Genomic DNA, 15,667 nt, shown 5'->3' on the forward strand with positions numbered 1-15,667 from the left:
GTTCAGAAGGAAAGGCCCGTGGCTTCCAGAAACTGGGTTTCCCAAACACCAGTCGGTCCAACAGGTAATGACGTCAGCCCCATGAATCAGAAGCACAAAAGTGACCAGAAAACTAGTGAAGGTCCAACTGGCCTGATCTCTGCACTGTACCGCCCCTTCCAGAATATGCCCATTTCCCCATCCCCTGACCTTGACCAGGAGGTGCAGACACAACACCCACCCCACTGCCCAGATCCATACTGACCTGGAGAGCAGAGGGGAGGAGGTCACCTGCCAGGCTCGTGGGGCGGGGGGGGGGATGCCCGCCTCTGCCACAGGTTCCCCAGCGGCTCGTGCCACCGGCATCCACCCGGCGCGGGCACTGGGCGGGTCTGGGCCGACGCCTGCACTCACCCCGCGCCCACCTTAATCCGCGGGTGGGGGGTCTAGCCAGGGCCACGGCTCCCTTCGCGCTCTATCCGCACTTTCACCTCTCGGGGGCTCCCTAGGCCCCCGGGTGCCCACAAAGACGCGCTGAAGTTGGCGGGGCAAAAAGCGCAGATACAGCGCGGCCCTTAGAAGCCGAATTTCTGGGACCCGCGTCCGGAAATTCTTTCAGACGACCCCAGCGCGGGCGATGGGCCCACTCGCGCGAGCAGGGCCCCAACCCGGCCAGTCCCCCGGCCCCGGAGGGCTCCGCGAGGCATATTTCGGCAGGACCCCTACGCCCTCCAGCCCGCCTCGACCCCCGGGATCCGGCGGGGTCTCCGCCGCCGCAACCCGCGCAATGCCGCGGCTCTCCCGGCTTGTGCTGCTCCGGAGCGGGGCCAGTGCCCGCGCCGCGGAGACCCGCTCCCGCCCGCCGCGTCCCCACCAGCGCCCGCGCCCGCGCCCGCGCAGCACTCACCGCCGCCCGCGCTGCTGGTCGAGCCGGGAGGTCTGGGCGCGCGGCGCCGGGAGACTCGGGGCCGGGACGGGGGCGGGGCGAGGTTTGCCCGGGGGCGGGGGCGGGGGCGGGGCCCGGGGCGGGGGCGGGGCAGCTCCGGCTTCCGCCCCTCTGTTCTCGGGCTGCGGCGACCCGCGCGTGCCGGCCTGGGACCCTGCCCAAGGGTGTACATCCTCCGCGTTCTGCCCAGACCCTCCGTCCCTCGGAACACCCCCACAGCACACCCCGACCCCGCTCATTCCCGGGACCCCCTAGTTTCAGCCCAGGCCCCTCGCTCTGACCTCGGAGCCCCCCTGTCGCCCCATCCTAGGTCTCCCCTTGGGGATTCTGCCCCGGCACATCGGTCCCCTCCCCTCCTGATTTCCGCGTCCTGCTCTCCCCACTCCCGCAGGGACCCCATCTGTGGCATTCCTTCCCCTTCCCCACCCTCAAACAACGCAGACCATCAACCTCCAGTCCTAGATCCAAGGTTCCTGGCCCTTCGTAGGGCGGCCCCCCTCTCCCCAGTACTTAGTTCTGTACGTTCGGACGCATCCAGACAACCCGAAATACTCCGTGAGCCTTTGGGCAAGTCACCCACTCTCTCTGGGCCTCAGCTTCCTGTCTGTAAAATGGGCATAATAGTACCTGTCTCATAAATTCTACTAAGAATTCACCGACATAATGCAGGCAAAGGGGTCAGCACAAAATGTGTTAAATAAAACCAGTCTGCGGTCTGACTACTTCCTATGCCCCCAGGGTGGTCCTTAGGGCCTAGGCATCTTCTCCTTCCATCACCAAAAGCTCTGGAAATCAGCATCTCCTGTTTCAACACCCACTCAATCCTCTGTCCCTAAGTGGGTACTGCCTGTGTATCTGATAAGAGCCTTGTCTGCCCGCCCCAGTAATAATAGCATCCCCAGTCCAGCCGGGAGGTCTCTGAGCAGTAATCAACCGTAAGAAGTCATCACAAGGCATTTAAGGGGCTCATGCAACTTTCAGAGTACAGAGTCCGGGAGATACCAGGAAGCTTAATGGGGCCATATGAAAAAGGCCACTTGGGTGGAGAGCCTATGAGCCTACCTGATCCGAGAACTCCTCCGGGGATAGAGTCCCCTACCTTTACACTGAGACCCCAGAGACACTGAGACCCAGACAGGGAAAGGGACTTGCCCAAAGACCCACAGCAAACAAACTGTCCCCTCTGTCCTTGTCCAAAGCTCTCACCACCTTTCACCATATGGACCAAGCCATTATCATCTGTGGACTCAACTGGAGGAGGGGATGTGAAGCTCCTCCCAACCATTAGAAATTGCCAGGTGGATGTTACTAGGGAGGCCAATCTTTTCTTTTTAAAACCCTAGAGGAGGGGCACCTGGATGGCTCAGTGGGGTAAGCCTCTGCCTTGGACTCATGGGTCATGGTCTCAGGGTTCTGGGATCAAGTCCTGGACCCGGCTCTCTGCTCAGCAGGGAGTCTGCTTCCCTCTGCCTGCCTCTCTGCCTGCTTGTGATCTCTCTGTGTCTGTCAAATAAATAAATAAAATCTTAAAAAAAAAAAAAAAAACCATAGAGGAAGCTGGATTATGCACAGCCTCTGCCATTCTCCATTCTCAAGGTGACAGAAAGACCTGTCATCCTGACAGTAACCCAGAGCATCATAGCCTCTAGAGTTCTAGAGAAACTCAGAGCAAAATGTTTGGGAAAGAGTCCCCTTGTGAATGCTCTACCTTCCTGCCTCCTTTCCTCTCGTTCCTTCCTTCCTTCCTCTTCCCCTTTCTCTCCCTTTTCCTTTCTCCTAGGGGACAAGGAACTGCACACCTGAATTCACTGCTATATTTTACTCGGTGCTACCACGTTTTCCTTGCTTCCTCTCCCTGCAACTGCTGAGCAGCCTGGGAGGGGGCTTTTTTTTTTTTTCATATATCCTAAACACTTAACTGCGCCTGAGTTGGCGATCATTTATGGGGAGAGCTGTGAAACGGTGACTGTTTTTTAATCCCCGAGAAACCACAGAGATTGAATTTCCAACCCAGCGCTTCGGAGAAGGGAAGGAAAGCAAACCAGGCACAGGATCATCTCAATAAATGCTAAAAAAGCATTTGACAAAATCCAACACCTTTTCATGAGAAAAACACTCAACGAAGTCAGGAGAGAAGGAAACTTTCCACAAGCTGATGGAGAGCACCTACTGCTCACACCCGCCAAGGTCAAAGACTGGACATTCCCCCCGTCCCCAGACCTCCAAGGTCAGGAACAAGTAAGAATGTCTGCTTTTGCCACTTCTATCCAACCTTGTACCAGAAGTTCTAGCTGGGACAATTCCCCAAGAAAAGGACATACAAAGCATCCAGATTGGAAGGGAAGAAGTAAAACCATCTCTGCTCATATGATCCTATATAGAGAAAATCTTAAGGAATCAACCAAAAAAAAAAAAACCAAACAAACAAAAACTATCAGTGCTACTGATCAAATTCAGCAAGGTGGCAAGACTCTAGAGCAATGTACAAAAATCAGTTGCTTTTCTTTTTTTTTTTTTTTTAAAGATTTTATTTATTTATTTGACAGAGAGAGATCACAAGTAGGCAGAGAGGCAGGCAGAGAGAGAGAGAGGAGGAAGCAGGCTCCCTGCTGAGCAGAGAGCCCGATGCGGGACTCGATCCCAGGACCCCGAGATCATGACCTGAGCCGAAGGCAGCGGCTTAACCCACTGAGCCACCCAGGCGCCCAGTTGCTTTTCTATACACTGGCAAATAATGATGCAAAAACAAAATTCAGAAAATAATTTAACAAAGTTTGACTTGTACATAGAAGACTACAAAATATTGCCAAATAAATTAAAGACCTAAATAAATGGAAAGATGTTCATGTAGTATATCAGTCAGAGTTCTATCAGAGAAACAATTCCGGAAGGAGATGATAGATAGATACATAGATACATAGAATGGATAGATGATAGATAGATAAATAGAAAAAATGGATTGCTAGATAGAATGGATAGGTAGGTAGGTAGACAGGATAAGATGGATGGAGAGAGGGGTGGTGGAAGAGAGAGATGAAGCTCTCGGGTAGAAACTCTGGTCCTGGGGTGCCTAGGTGGCTCAGTGGGTTAATCCTCTGCCTTTGGCGCAGGTCATGATCTCAGGGGCCTGGGATCAAGCCCCGCATCGGGCTCTCTGCTCAGCAGGAACCTGCTTCCTCCTCTCTCTCTGCCTGCCTCTCTGCCTGCTTGTGATCTCTCTCTGTCTGTCAAATAAATAAATAGAAGTCTGTGGCTCAGTGGGTTGGGCCGCTGCCTTCGGCTCGGGTCATGATCTCAGGGTCCTGGGATCGAGCCCCGCTTCGGGTTCTCTGCTCAGCCGGGAGCCTGCTTCCTTCTCTCTCTCTCTGCCTGCCTCTCTGCCTGCTTGTGATCTCTCTCTGTCAAATAAATAAATAAAATCTTTTAAAAAAAAAAAAAAGAAAGAAAGAAAAGAAAAGAGAGAAAGAAAGAAAAGAAAAGGAACTGGTCCCTAGGTGTAATTCTTCCTCAGGGAAACTTCAGTTTTGCCCTTAAGACCTTTTAACTGATTGGATGAGGCCCAAATTCCCAAAATAATCTCTTTTACTTAAAGTCAACTTGTTGTAGAAGTCAACCCCATCAATAAATACCTTCATAGCAACACCTAGATTAAGTGTTTACTTGAATTACTGACTCCTATAGCCTAGTCAAGTTGATGCATAAAACTAACCATCACGGACATGACTCCCCAAACTGATGTACAGACTAGTGTGATCTTTTTTTAAAAAAAAAGATTTTATTTATTTATTTGACAGACAGAGATCACAAGTAGGCAGAGAGGCAGGCAGAGAGAGAAGAAGGGACTGAGCAGAGAGCCCAATGTGGGGCTCGATCCCAGGATCCTGAGACCACGACCTGAGCCGAAGGCAGAGGCTCAACCCACTGAGCCACCCAGGCGCCCTCAGATTAGTGTGATCTTTATGAAAATCCCCACTGCCTTTTTGGCAGAAACAGACAAACAACTGTCCCACTCTGGAGTGGGGGAATGATGATAACAGGGGGTTGTTCATGCCTGGGTTGAGAGGAAGGAGAGGTGCAGGGAAATCTCTGTACCTTCCTCTCACTTCTGCTGCGAACTTAAAACTGCCTTTTTTTTTTTTTTTTAAGATTTATTTACTTATTTGAGAGACAGTGGGAAGAGCAGAAGGAGAGGGAGAGAGAATGGCAAGCAGACTCCACACAATCAGTGCGGAACCAATGGGAGGGGGGCTCGATCTCGAAAGGCTGAGATCACCACCCGAGCTGAAACGAAGAGCCGGGCGCTCAACCGACTGAGCCACCCAGCCTCCCCTTAAAACTCCTTTTAAAAAACATGGGACGCCTGGGTGGTGCAGTTGGTTAAGCAGCTGCCTTCAGCTCAGGTCATGATCCCAGCGTCCTGGGATCGAGTCCCACATCGGGCTCCTTGCCTGGCAGGGAGCCTGATTCTCCCTCTGCCTCTGCCTGCCTGTCTGTCTGCCGGTGCTCACTCTCGCTCCTCTCTCTCTGACAAATAAATAAATAAAATCTTTTTTTTTTTTTTAAAGATTTTTATTTATTTATTTGACAGAGAGAGATCACAAGTAGGCAGAGAGGCAGGCAGAGAGAGAGAGAGAGAGAGGAAAGCAGGCTCTCCGCTCAGCGGAGAGCCCGATGCGGGACTCGATCCCAGGACCCCGGGATCATGACCTGAGCCGAAGGCAGCGGCTTAACCCACTGAGCCACCCAGGTGCCCCAATAAATAAAATCTTTAAAAAAAAAAAAAAACAGTCCCTTCTATAAAATGCTCTGGAGCTAGATGCCAGTAATAGTGGCACAACACTGTGAATGTACTTAGTGCCCCTAAACTGTCCACAGGAAAATGGGTTGAAATGGTACATTTCAATGTATATTTTCCCATAAGAAGTAAAACTGAGTTAAAAATAGGCAGGGGACTTGAGTAGATGTTTCTGCAGAGAAGATATACAAACGGCCAAGAATCACATGAAAAAATGCTCCTTGTCATTAGTCATCGGGGAAATGCAAATTAAAACCACAATGAGATACCGCTTCATACCCGCTGAGTTGGTCATAAAAAAAAAAAAAAAAAAATCTTTTTTTTCTCAATGGAAAATAACAAGTATTGGGAGGATGTGAAGAAACTGAAACTCTCACCCACTGCTGGTGGCCAGGCGAAGAAAGTAACGCTTCTCCTCCAGCACTAAATATATACACACAGTGACTGAAAACAGGTAGTCAGGCAAAAATGTGGAGAGGAGCGTTCACAGCAGCGATATTCACAGCAGGCGAAGGGTGGAAACGACCCAGATGTCCTTCAACCGGTAAACAGATAAAATGTTATGTCTCCGTAGGACGGAGTATCATTTGGGCATAAAATGGAAATAAGTACCAGCACGCACTACCAGGTGGACGGAAACATTATGCCTGAAAACATTACACTCCTTGAAAGAAGCCAGACACGAAAGGTGTCCCATGTCACATGATTCCATTTGTGCGGAATTTCGAGAACAGACAAATCTATGGAGATAGAGAGCTGATTAGTGGTGACCCTGGGGGGCCCGATGGAATGGTGGGTGACTTCTAATGGGCATGAGGTTTCTCTTAGAGTGTGCTATGAATGTTCTGGAAGTTGATCATGGGGACGGTTGCACAATATTTTGAATGCACTGAATGCCACAGGATCCTAGGGTTCAAAATAGTTGAAATGTTAAATTTTATATTAGGTGAATTTTATCTCAATTTTAAAAAAATGTAGGTTGGGGTACCTGCGTGGCTGTTGGTTAAGCCTCTGCCTTTGGCTCAGGTCATGATCTCAGGGTCCTGGCATGAGCCCCGCATCAGGCTCCCTGCTCAGCAGGAAGTCTGCTTCTCCCTCTCCCTCCGCCACTCTCTGCGTTCTCTCTCTCTAATAAATTAATAAATAAATAAAATCTTAAAAAAAAAAATTAAACCAGGCATCCCATATATGTTGTTAGGATACAGAAAAAAAGCAGGGGCTCATGGCTTTTCACAACATCCGTGACTGCTTCTCTTCCCTCCAAAAACTTTGCTGTTGTGTTCTCACCCAAAAAGGCTCAGCACGAGATCTGGGATGTGAACACATGTGCGCCCACATCCCTAGAGTCACAGGGACAGGACAGAAAGGGAGAAATACCCTTGAATCCACTCCAGAACCTGAGAAATGACAGTGACTGGGGGAGAAAAATAAGTTGTCCAGAAGAATGCTAATGAGCCTGCTTTTTCTTAAAAGGGGACACACACACACACACACACCCCTGGGAAAATGCCTTCGTACATTCTTGAGGATAAAGAACACCGCAATGTGTAGTCTCCGAATAATGAGAATTAAGGATTCTTTGTTGCCTCCTGCTCCTCTCCACTGATCTGACGTTTACAGGACACGTAAAAATTGCTTGTTTAAAAAAAGAATCTTCACAGAAGGAACTCAGTCCCCAGAAACAGCCTCGGCGGACTGGTCTGTACTACTCCTAACAACAAATTCTGGTACGTTGTGTTTCCACAATACCTCCTCGGTTTGCAAAACACAGTTCCCGCACACATCACACGACTCATCCTCCAAGAAGCCCTGAGGAGCCGAGATTCTTACCACTGAGTCAGGTAAGTGGGGAAACTGAGGCCAGGGGAACCCTGTGCCCATATCCTGGCCTCCGACGAGCCCTTTGTTTCCTCTGCCACGAGATGGAGCCAAAATGGGGTGAGCTGGGGGGTCCAGGGGGGCGCTAGAGAGAGGACTTGGGAGAACTGCCTGATGGAACAAATTAAAACACAAGATGCCCGGTTAAATGTGAATTTCAGGCAAACAGCCAGTGATTGTTTAATGTGTGTATGTCCCAAATATTGCAGAATTGTAACGTATTCCCAGTATTGCCCTGGACATATTTAGACTAATAACAAAGAAAAATCACTCCTTGTTTGTCTAAAACTCACATTTCCCTGGACGTTCTCCATTCTATCTGGCAATGCCACCTGCCCGGTCTGCTGGGGCCGGAGCGGAAGAACCAGGTCAGCGGGCAGTCCCTGGTCTCTGTCCTCGAGCAGTGGGACCTGCAGACAGAGCCTGGACGGAGGCCCAGGTGAACAGTCATTATGTGGGTCAGCCTCTCCCCCACCCTGGGGATGTGGGAGACCCCGCCAGACCTGGCCACACTTGCATCTTCCCCAGGCCCTCGGAGCTGCCGGTGGAGTCCCTCCTGGCCTGCTCAGAGTGAGGACCGGGTCACCTGTTCTGGGGACCCCCAAAAGCACAAGGAAAATGGGTCCTCCGGATGAGAGCCCGGACCCCCCTTCATGACGACACCCAGATGTCGTGCTGCGAGTCCGTGTTTCTATGCAACGGGACAGATGCCAGCCCTGCAACTGGGAAAGGATGCAGAATGCCCCCCAAGACGGGACAGTGATAACGATGGTGATGATGGGGATGACGGGAATCACCCAGTGAGTCACCACTAGCTGTCGGGCCCTGGACTAAGCACTTCTACATTCATCATCTCATTTTCTCCTTACGAAAGCCCTCCTATTCTAGAGCTGGGGACACTGAAGCCCGGAGGAGTTTGGTGGCACAGTCTCTGGGGCACCTGCAGGGACAGAGGTGCGAGAGGTGGCCCTGGCAGGGGGAGGGACCTGCCAGGAGACCCCGGCTGGGCAGGGGAGGTTGGCAGACTGCTTCAAGTCACAGAGAACTGCTTCTTTCTGTCTGCTGGGTTGGGGCTCTGTAGGAGACTCTATGGGAGGAAAAGGCTCTAAGTTTCCATGGCCTTAAAGGGCTATGTGTTCTGGAAGGTTCTAAGCTCCAAGAAGTTCTCCATAGCATGGCGGCTAAACAGAAGCTTGGCTCCAAATGTTGCCGCGCCCATTACCAGCTGTGTGACCTTTGGCACTTTGCTTAACCTCTCTGGGCCTCCACTGCTCCATCTGTGAGGCAGAAATGATAACGCTCCCTCACAGGGTTTGGGGAGAGCAGAGTCTGGTGTGGCATGTGACTGTGTGTTAAATAAGCATGACTCTGCTTATTGCTCCATCCCACTCACCCCTGTGCAACCCCCACCACCCCACCCCTCCAATCCAGGGCTGTGGAACGGATGTATCTGTTCAAGCCTTCCCATTTGCCTTTCAAAGGGACCTCCTCATCTGGGGCTTTCTCCCAAGCACACCATTACTGGCCTGTTGCTGCATTTTCTGGAATGTTGGTACATCAGCTCTGGGACGCTGGACACCAGCTGCAGGGGTCACTTGACATGGGTCAAGGCTGGCTTCTCCTCCAGACGGAAGGAGAAGTACAGGCTGGGGGAGCTGTGCACGTGGGCCCGCGGAAGCCTAGAATTGCCTCACCTCCAGAGGTTCCGAGCAGGGCTCGGGGGTGGGGGGTGGGTGGTCAGTCCCCCACCCCCCAGAGGAAACGGTCGGTGATGACTTCAGTTCTGGCGTGAGGCCTGGGCCAAAGTTCCCTTTGGCTCCTTCCCAGCAGCAAGACCTCAGCCGGCCCCTCCCTCCAAACTCCCCCGGTTTCTCAGCTGCCCTGCCAGCTCCCAGTGTGGCTGTGACAGTGAGAAGATATCATGAAGGGAAGCAGCATGGCACCTTGTCTGGCACGGAGCGAGGCTTCGCTCTTTCAGAGCTGCTGCTATGCTATTGTGTTGTGTCCCTTCCATCAAGAACAAAAACCCACAAGGCCTGCGAGCATGCCTTCATCTGTTTCTGGAATCACTGCTATGGTCAGCTGGCAACAAGCCACGGCCCGGTGATGAGAAAATGGTTCAAACAAATGAACTCTGGACACAAGTCACCAACCCCGACCCCCAACCTGAGCTCCTGACTCAGTTTCCTTACAATCTGGGGGTTGGGGGGGTGGTCAGGGCCTTCTGTAAGGCCTCCAGACGTCTAGATGATCTAAACCCAGTTCTTCTCTGCCCTTATCTCCAGATGCCTTGACCTCACTCATTCCTCTCTAGCCCTATGGGCCTCCCCGCTGTTCTAGCACAGTCCTGCCTTCAGGACTTTGCACTGGCTGTCGCCTCTTTCAACCAATATCAGTGAGGAAGCAATTAAGACCCAAGTTTTTGCCACCTGTGTCAGACCCAGGATGTGAACCTAAGGTAGGACTACAAATAAATTCTGACATCAACTGCTCGAATTCTCATTCTAATTCACAGCGGCCAGGGCCCCATTTCCAATCGCTTGTGCACAGAGCTAGCTTTTCCTGCCTGGGACCTGGCAGGCCACATCTCACAACCTGAGAGCCCTAAGGCCCCTGGCCAGAAAGGCTAATGGCGTGGAAGAGCTGTGGAATCAGGGCTGGGGACGGTCCCCTCTTCCAAATCCCTCCAGTGACGAAAGAGGAAGCAAAGGAGGAGAAAGCAGAAGTGAATCCAGGGCCTGCCTCATTTCTCACACCCAAACAGGTACTGGGAAGTGTGAGCAGGTTGTGAACAAAACAGGAATCTTGTGCAGTCATTGAACGCAGGGCGCCCTGTGGGGAGCAGACAGTCCTCCTGCACCCCCCCAAGCACCCCTCAGTGAGCCCCTCTCTGGGCCACTCCCAGCTGCCATCAAGGGGGCTGACAGGTGCTCCCTTGTGGACCTGAGGGTTCCGCACCGAGAACTCACGGCACAGATGTCCCTGCAGCTGTGTGCATGCATGGGACATCCCACAGGACCTTGCGGGTGACAGCCCAGGGCGCAGACAACACAAATGGCTACTGAGAAGGAGCTGGACAGATACATCATGAAAAGTCACTTTAGACGTTCTTCTGTGGCCATTAAAGAAGGGAAAAAATGGTCCCAGCCCTGTATGTCCAGGTCCGGAGATGGGGATGTGAAGTCCTCAAGTGGGAGAGGCAAGTTGGGGGATGGGCAGCTGACCTTGAACATTAACACCTACAGCCTCAGTTTCCCTGAAGGTCACAGCCAGCAATGGGACGCGAAACCACATGTCTGGGTTATGACCAGCTATCTTGTCTTTTAAACAGAATGAATGGGATGGAATGGGATAGGACAGACAGGATAGACAGGACAGACGGGACAGGATAGGATAGGACAGGATAGGAAAGATAACCCCAGACAGCATTTCTTATAATAAGCAGCATTGCATAAAATTTCTAGGTAGTTCCATGCCAGTGTCTGTGTGTACTGTGTTACTACGCAAAATCTATTTTTTCACTGTGGCCTGGAGCTAAAAACAACAACAACAACAACAACAACAACACAGAAACGAGTCTCAAAACCCTTAACACGGAAAAGAAAAAAAAGAGAAAAGGAAGAAAGAAAGGACCCCAACAGCCAAAGGTGACTCTAAAGCAGGGGAATGGGGGGTACCTTCATGTGAGACAGTTCTGTACTTTTCTTTTTAACAATGAACATGGATTGCTTTTGCAATAAAATAAAGAGCTTTTAAAACCTTTTAGGAAGAAGCAAATGTGCCCACCTCAGTCTCCAAGAAAGAGGCGGGGCTGTCTGAAATGCCAACAAGTGTGAAAAAGGCCAAATTCCAGTCTGGAGGGGTGCTGCCTCCCCAGGAAGAATTTAACATCCTCCCTGGGTTTTTCCACTCATCCTTCTCATCCCTTCCAGAAAGCCCCAGGATCCTCCAAAAAGGAAACCCGCCTTAAGATGCCAGGCTTCATTTTCGAAAATGGAATGGGCACCCCAGGGGCTGCAGCTGTCAGCTGGGGACCCAGACTGGGACCCCCCCCAGCTTCTCCTCCCCAAAGGCAATTGTGTTTTCTGCTTAGTATTAAATCATCGGTATTTTCCATGAGGATAAAGACCCCTCCTGACTCCTTTTTCTAAAATGCTGACTTATGAATCCACCAAGGGTTACAAAATGCGGGGCGCGCCCAATGATTTCCTATGATCAATGTCGTGGCAGTAGATATCACTGGGCATATGGCCTTTCTTTCTTTCTTTCTTTCTTTTTTTTTTTTTAGGATTAGTTCCTTTGGGCAAATTCCCAGAAGTGTGATCACTGGAGAGGAAGGCGTAGACCTTTCTGGGGCACTGAAATGCTCTGCCGAACTGTTTTCCCAAAGAGCTGGGACTCACAGCTTTTCAAGGAACTGACGCTGGGGTGGTCAGGTCATCCCCACCGTTGTCCCCTGACGTGAGTCATCAGGGACCCAGCTGCCCGTGTCAGGGAGCCAACATCCTCCTCTCTGAGCGGGGTCCCGAGGACTCTGGAGGGCAGGGAGGGCGTCTCTTTCCTGGCCTCCCACCCTGGAAGCCTGGAACCCCGGCTCTCGGGCTCCCGAAGCCAGGGCTGGGAGGGCGGGCATCTTTTCTCGGTGGGCGGCCTCATGCACTGTGGACCTCATCAGTAGGTTATGGCCCAGAGTGTGTTATGCTGGGTGCCTCCATCTGTTTGGGCTGCTGGGACAGAATGCCGTAGATGGGGGGGGGGGGTTGGAAACAATGCAGATTTATTTCTCACAGTTCCAGGGGCTGGGAGGCAACCATCTTCTCTCTGTCCTCACATGGCATCAGCCGGCAGGGAGCTCCTGATCTCTTTTATCAAGGGCACTGATCCCATTCATAATGGATCACCCTCACGATCTCATCACCTCCCCAAAGCCCAACCTCCTAACACGTGGGGAGTTAGGTTTCAAGGTGTGAATTTGGGGGACACAAACATTCGGTCCACAGCACTGACTATGCTGCACAGAGAGGAGGGGGCAGGCAGGTGTTGAGATGGGGCAGATGGACGCACAGCTCAGTAATGGCTTTGCCCCCAGGGACCTCTAGAAGGTCTGGGGCTCTCGGTGCTCAAGCCTGCAGGCAGGCTCCTACAGGAGAAGGGCCAGCAAGAAGGAAAGGAGGTCAGCAGGCACTTTCTTGGCACCCCTCACCCCCTCTCCGGTGCGTGGACCTGGCACCACTGCTTGGTTAGAATCATCACCAGACTCCTACCATGACCTTTGACTCGGACCCCCACTTCTGGCTCCCCATTTTCTCCTTAGGGCCTTGTTCGCACAGGGTGTGTAATTATCCACTAAGTTAAGGGATTGCATTTTTGCTAAACTCACCAAGCATCATTACAGCATCTACTGATATCATCTGCGTCCCCTCACATTCCCTTCACCACTGGATTTTTTTTTTTTTTAAGATCTTATTGATTTATTTGAGATAGAGCGATAGCCAGAGAGATCAACGAGGAAGAGGGAGAAGCAGGCTCTCTGCTGAGCAAGGAGCCTGATGCAGGGCTCAATCCCAGGACCCTGGGATCATGACCCGAGCCTAAGGCAGATGCTTCACCGATGGAGTCACCCAGGCACCATGGATTGCTTTTTTTAAATAAACTTGTTTTAGGGAATCGTTTTAGTTTTACCGACTGCACTATGTTGAAGCAAATCTCTGACATCATCTCACTTCATCTGTAAACACATCTGTGTCAGTCTCTAAAAGATGAAGACTCTTTTTTAAAATATAACCGCAAAACGACAACGTGCTGGGGAAAAAAAAAGAACACATTTCTGAATTGTATCCAATCTCATCCAGTCTGGGTTTACATTCTCCCCCACCACACCACAGCTGTCTCATAAACATTTTTTAAAAGAATCTGGTTTATTTGAAATGGGATCCTGTGGACTCTGTCTCCAGGCCCTGGCCCTCAGCCTGTCTGGCACATAGTAGGTGCTCCCTAAATCCTTGCCGGGTGAACAAATAAGGCTAAAGAATTTTCAGAAGATGCTCGTGTCTTCAGAGTCGTTCTCAAGCTCTGCAATGTGGATGCTCGTACCTCACCCTGACAGCCATGCTGAAAGGTAATGCCTTTTGTTGTCCCATTTTACAGAGGACAAGACTGAGGCACAGAGAGGCGAAAGGACCTGCCCAAAGCCACACAACAAGAAGGTGGTACCTGAATGAACAGGTAAAGAGGGCATGGGAAACTAGCCCACGTTTCCTGGCAACAGCCCTCCGTCTGCAGGGGAGGCTGTGCTGGGCCAGCATCACCCAATCCTAATTGCGTCCACCCCACAAGCATGGAGACAGATGGGCGTGTAGCAGTTTCCAAGGCCAGGAGTTAATGCCTGTCACCACAGACGCCCATGGGGGCATTTTTACGTTCATCAGCGCGGGCCGAGGAGTGCCTGACCTACTTTCTCTCCTCCCCGAGGACTCCAGGAATGTCCTCCTTCGGGCTCCGGAAGGAGGACCAAAGGCATCTGAAGCTGCCCCATTGCCATCTGGTCGCGCAACAGATACACAGAGACAGTTACGAGACGCCAGCCACCACGGCAGGCCCTGGAGAAAAGAAATGGCCAAGGCCATGTTTGAGTCCCGTGGGGAGGCAGGACTTAAATGAGACCACCAAATGCATTTATAATGGCCAATGGGAAAAGGGCACAGAGGAAGGTTGTAGAGGTTCTAGGTGCATCGGGGTAGAGTAGTCAGAGAGGGCTTCCTGGAGGAGGTGAGGCCAAGACTGAGGAACAGAAACTCCTGAAGCTAGAGTCTGGGTCCTCTCAGTATTTATTCTGAACAGTTCCGATTAACAACTTACTCCCAGGGATGATAATTATGAACAAGAATCTCAATGCCAACAATTACTGGATTATGTGGTTTTGTGTATTTGTTTACATACAGCATCTCCTTTAATCTCTACAATAACCCAATGAGTAGAGACCATTGCAAACCACATTTTATAGAAGAGAAAGCTGGTGCTCAGCGAGGTGAAGTGATTTAGCCTAGTCGCAGAACACAGTGGGTGTCGAAGCTGGGATTGGAACCCAGAATGGCTGGATCATGGGATGCCAGATGGATTGCTGGCTGAACCCAGGCCTAGAGCCTCACGGAACCCTGTGAAGTTGTCTCCCTTCTCCAGCAGGGACCCTAGGTCCATCACAAGGTGATTTCAGAGCCACCGCCAGCAACAGCATGCAAGGATCTGAATTCTACTATGGCTCCGGGCCATACAAGCTGCGTGACCCGAGGCAGGTTCTGCAGCCTCTCTGAGCTGCTGCCTCTGCCCTGGAAAAAGGGGATGGCAACGAGGTTGATCTTGGGGGGCATTCGAGGCAGGAGAAACAGCAAGGACAAGGAGGTTGGGGCCCGTGGGACTCCGTTGCACTGTCCCTGGGACCCAGGGCATGGGGACAGGGAGGAGGAGGAGGAAGTTGGAGAACTTTCTGTTGGGGCAGTTGATTGAGAGCTTTCTGGGTTTGAGGGCTTCAGACACGGAGCCCAAGGGTGGGGATTTCTGTCTATTCTGCTCACTGCTCTCACCCCAGGGTCTAGAACAAGGGTGAGCACACAGTAGGACCACACGGGTTGTTGGACGGATTGAATCAATGAGTGAGTGAATGTGCATTCTGGGCACAGTCTTAGAGAAGCAGCTGGGGAGGAGACTGGGCAGATCCTACTGGGATAGGAAGTTCAACAAAGACTTTTTAAAGGGACCACGCTTCAAGCTACTGCATTGTATGAGCGAGGCGGGGGGGGGGGGGGGGAGAGAACATTCCAGAAAGAGGATACTCCCTGGGCCAAGCCTAGTGACTTGACTATTGTCTGCAGTTCACTGGGGCAGAGGATGCAGGCAGGTGTAGACCAGAAAGGTTGGTGGCAAGTCGGGGATGAGCCCCCAGAGTCTAGAATAAAGCATTTGGAGGCTGCCTGTCTGTGATGTGGAATCAGAGAGGGTTTCCAGCAGGAGCCCAGCAGGATCAGGGCTGACCGGTCCACCTGCAGGATTTCCCCCAGGCAGAACCTTCATCA

At 51.6% G+C, this 15,667-nt stretch overlaps 1 protein-coding gene across 3 annotated transcripts in view; it reads right to left on the reverse strand.

Annotated features, from left to right (window-relative positions):
* Positions 1 to 15,667, reverse strand: part of LITAF (lipopolysaccharide induced TNF factor) — a 102,429-nt gene that overhangs the window by 25,289 nt on the left and 61,473 nt on the right. The window contains exon 1 of one of the 3 annotated variants that reach the window (XM_044233785.1): positions 887 to 943. The exons of 1 other annotated variant lie outside the window; for it this stretch is intronic. The gene's annotated coding sequence lies outside the window, so the exon portion shown is untranslated. Of the gene's footprint in view, positions 1 to 886; positions 944 to 15,667 lie in introns of those variants that run through there. One more of the 3 variants, XM_044233786.1, reaches the window with a different exon arrangement.

Source organism: Neovison vison, chromosome 14, assembly GCF_020171115.1.
Source record: "Neovison vison isolate M4711 chromosome 14, ASM_NN_V1, whole genome shotgun sequence".
Lineage (NCBI taxonomy): Eukaryota > Metazoa > Chordata > Mammalia > Carnivora > Mustelidae > Neogale > Neogale vison.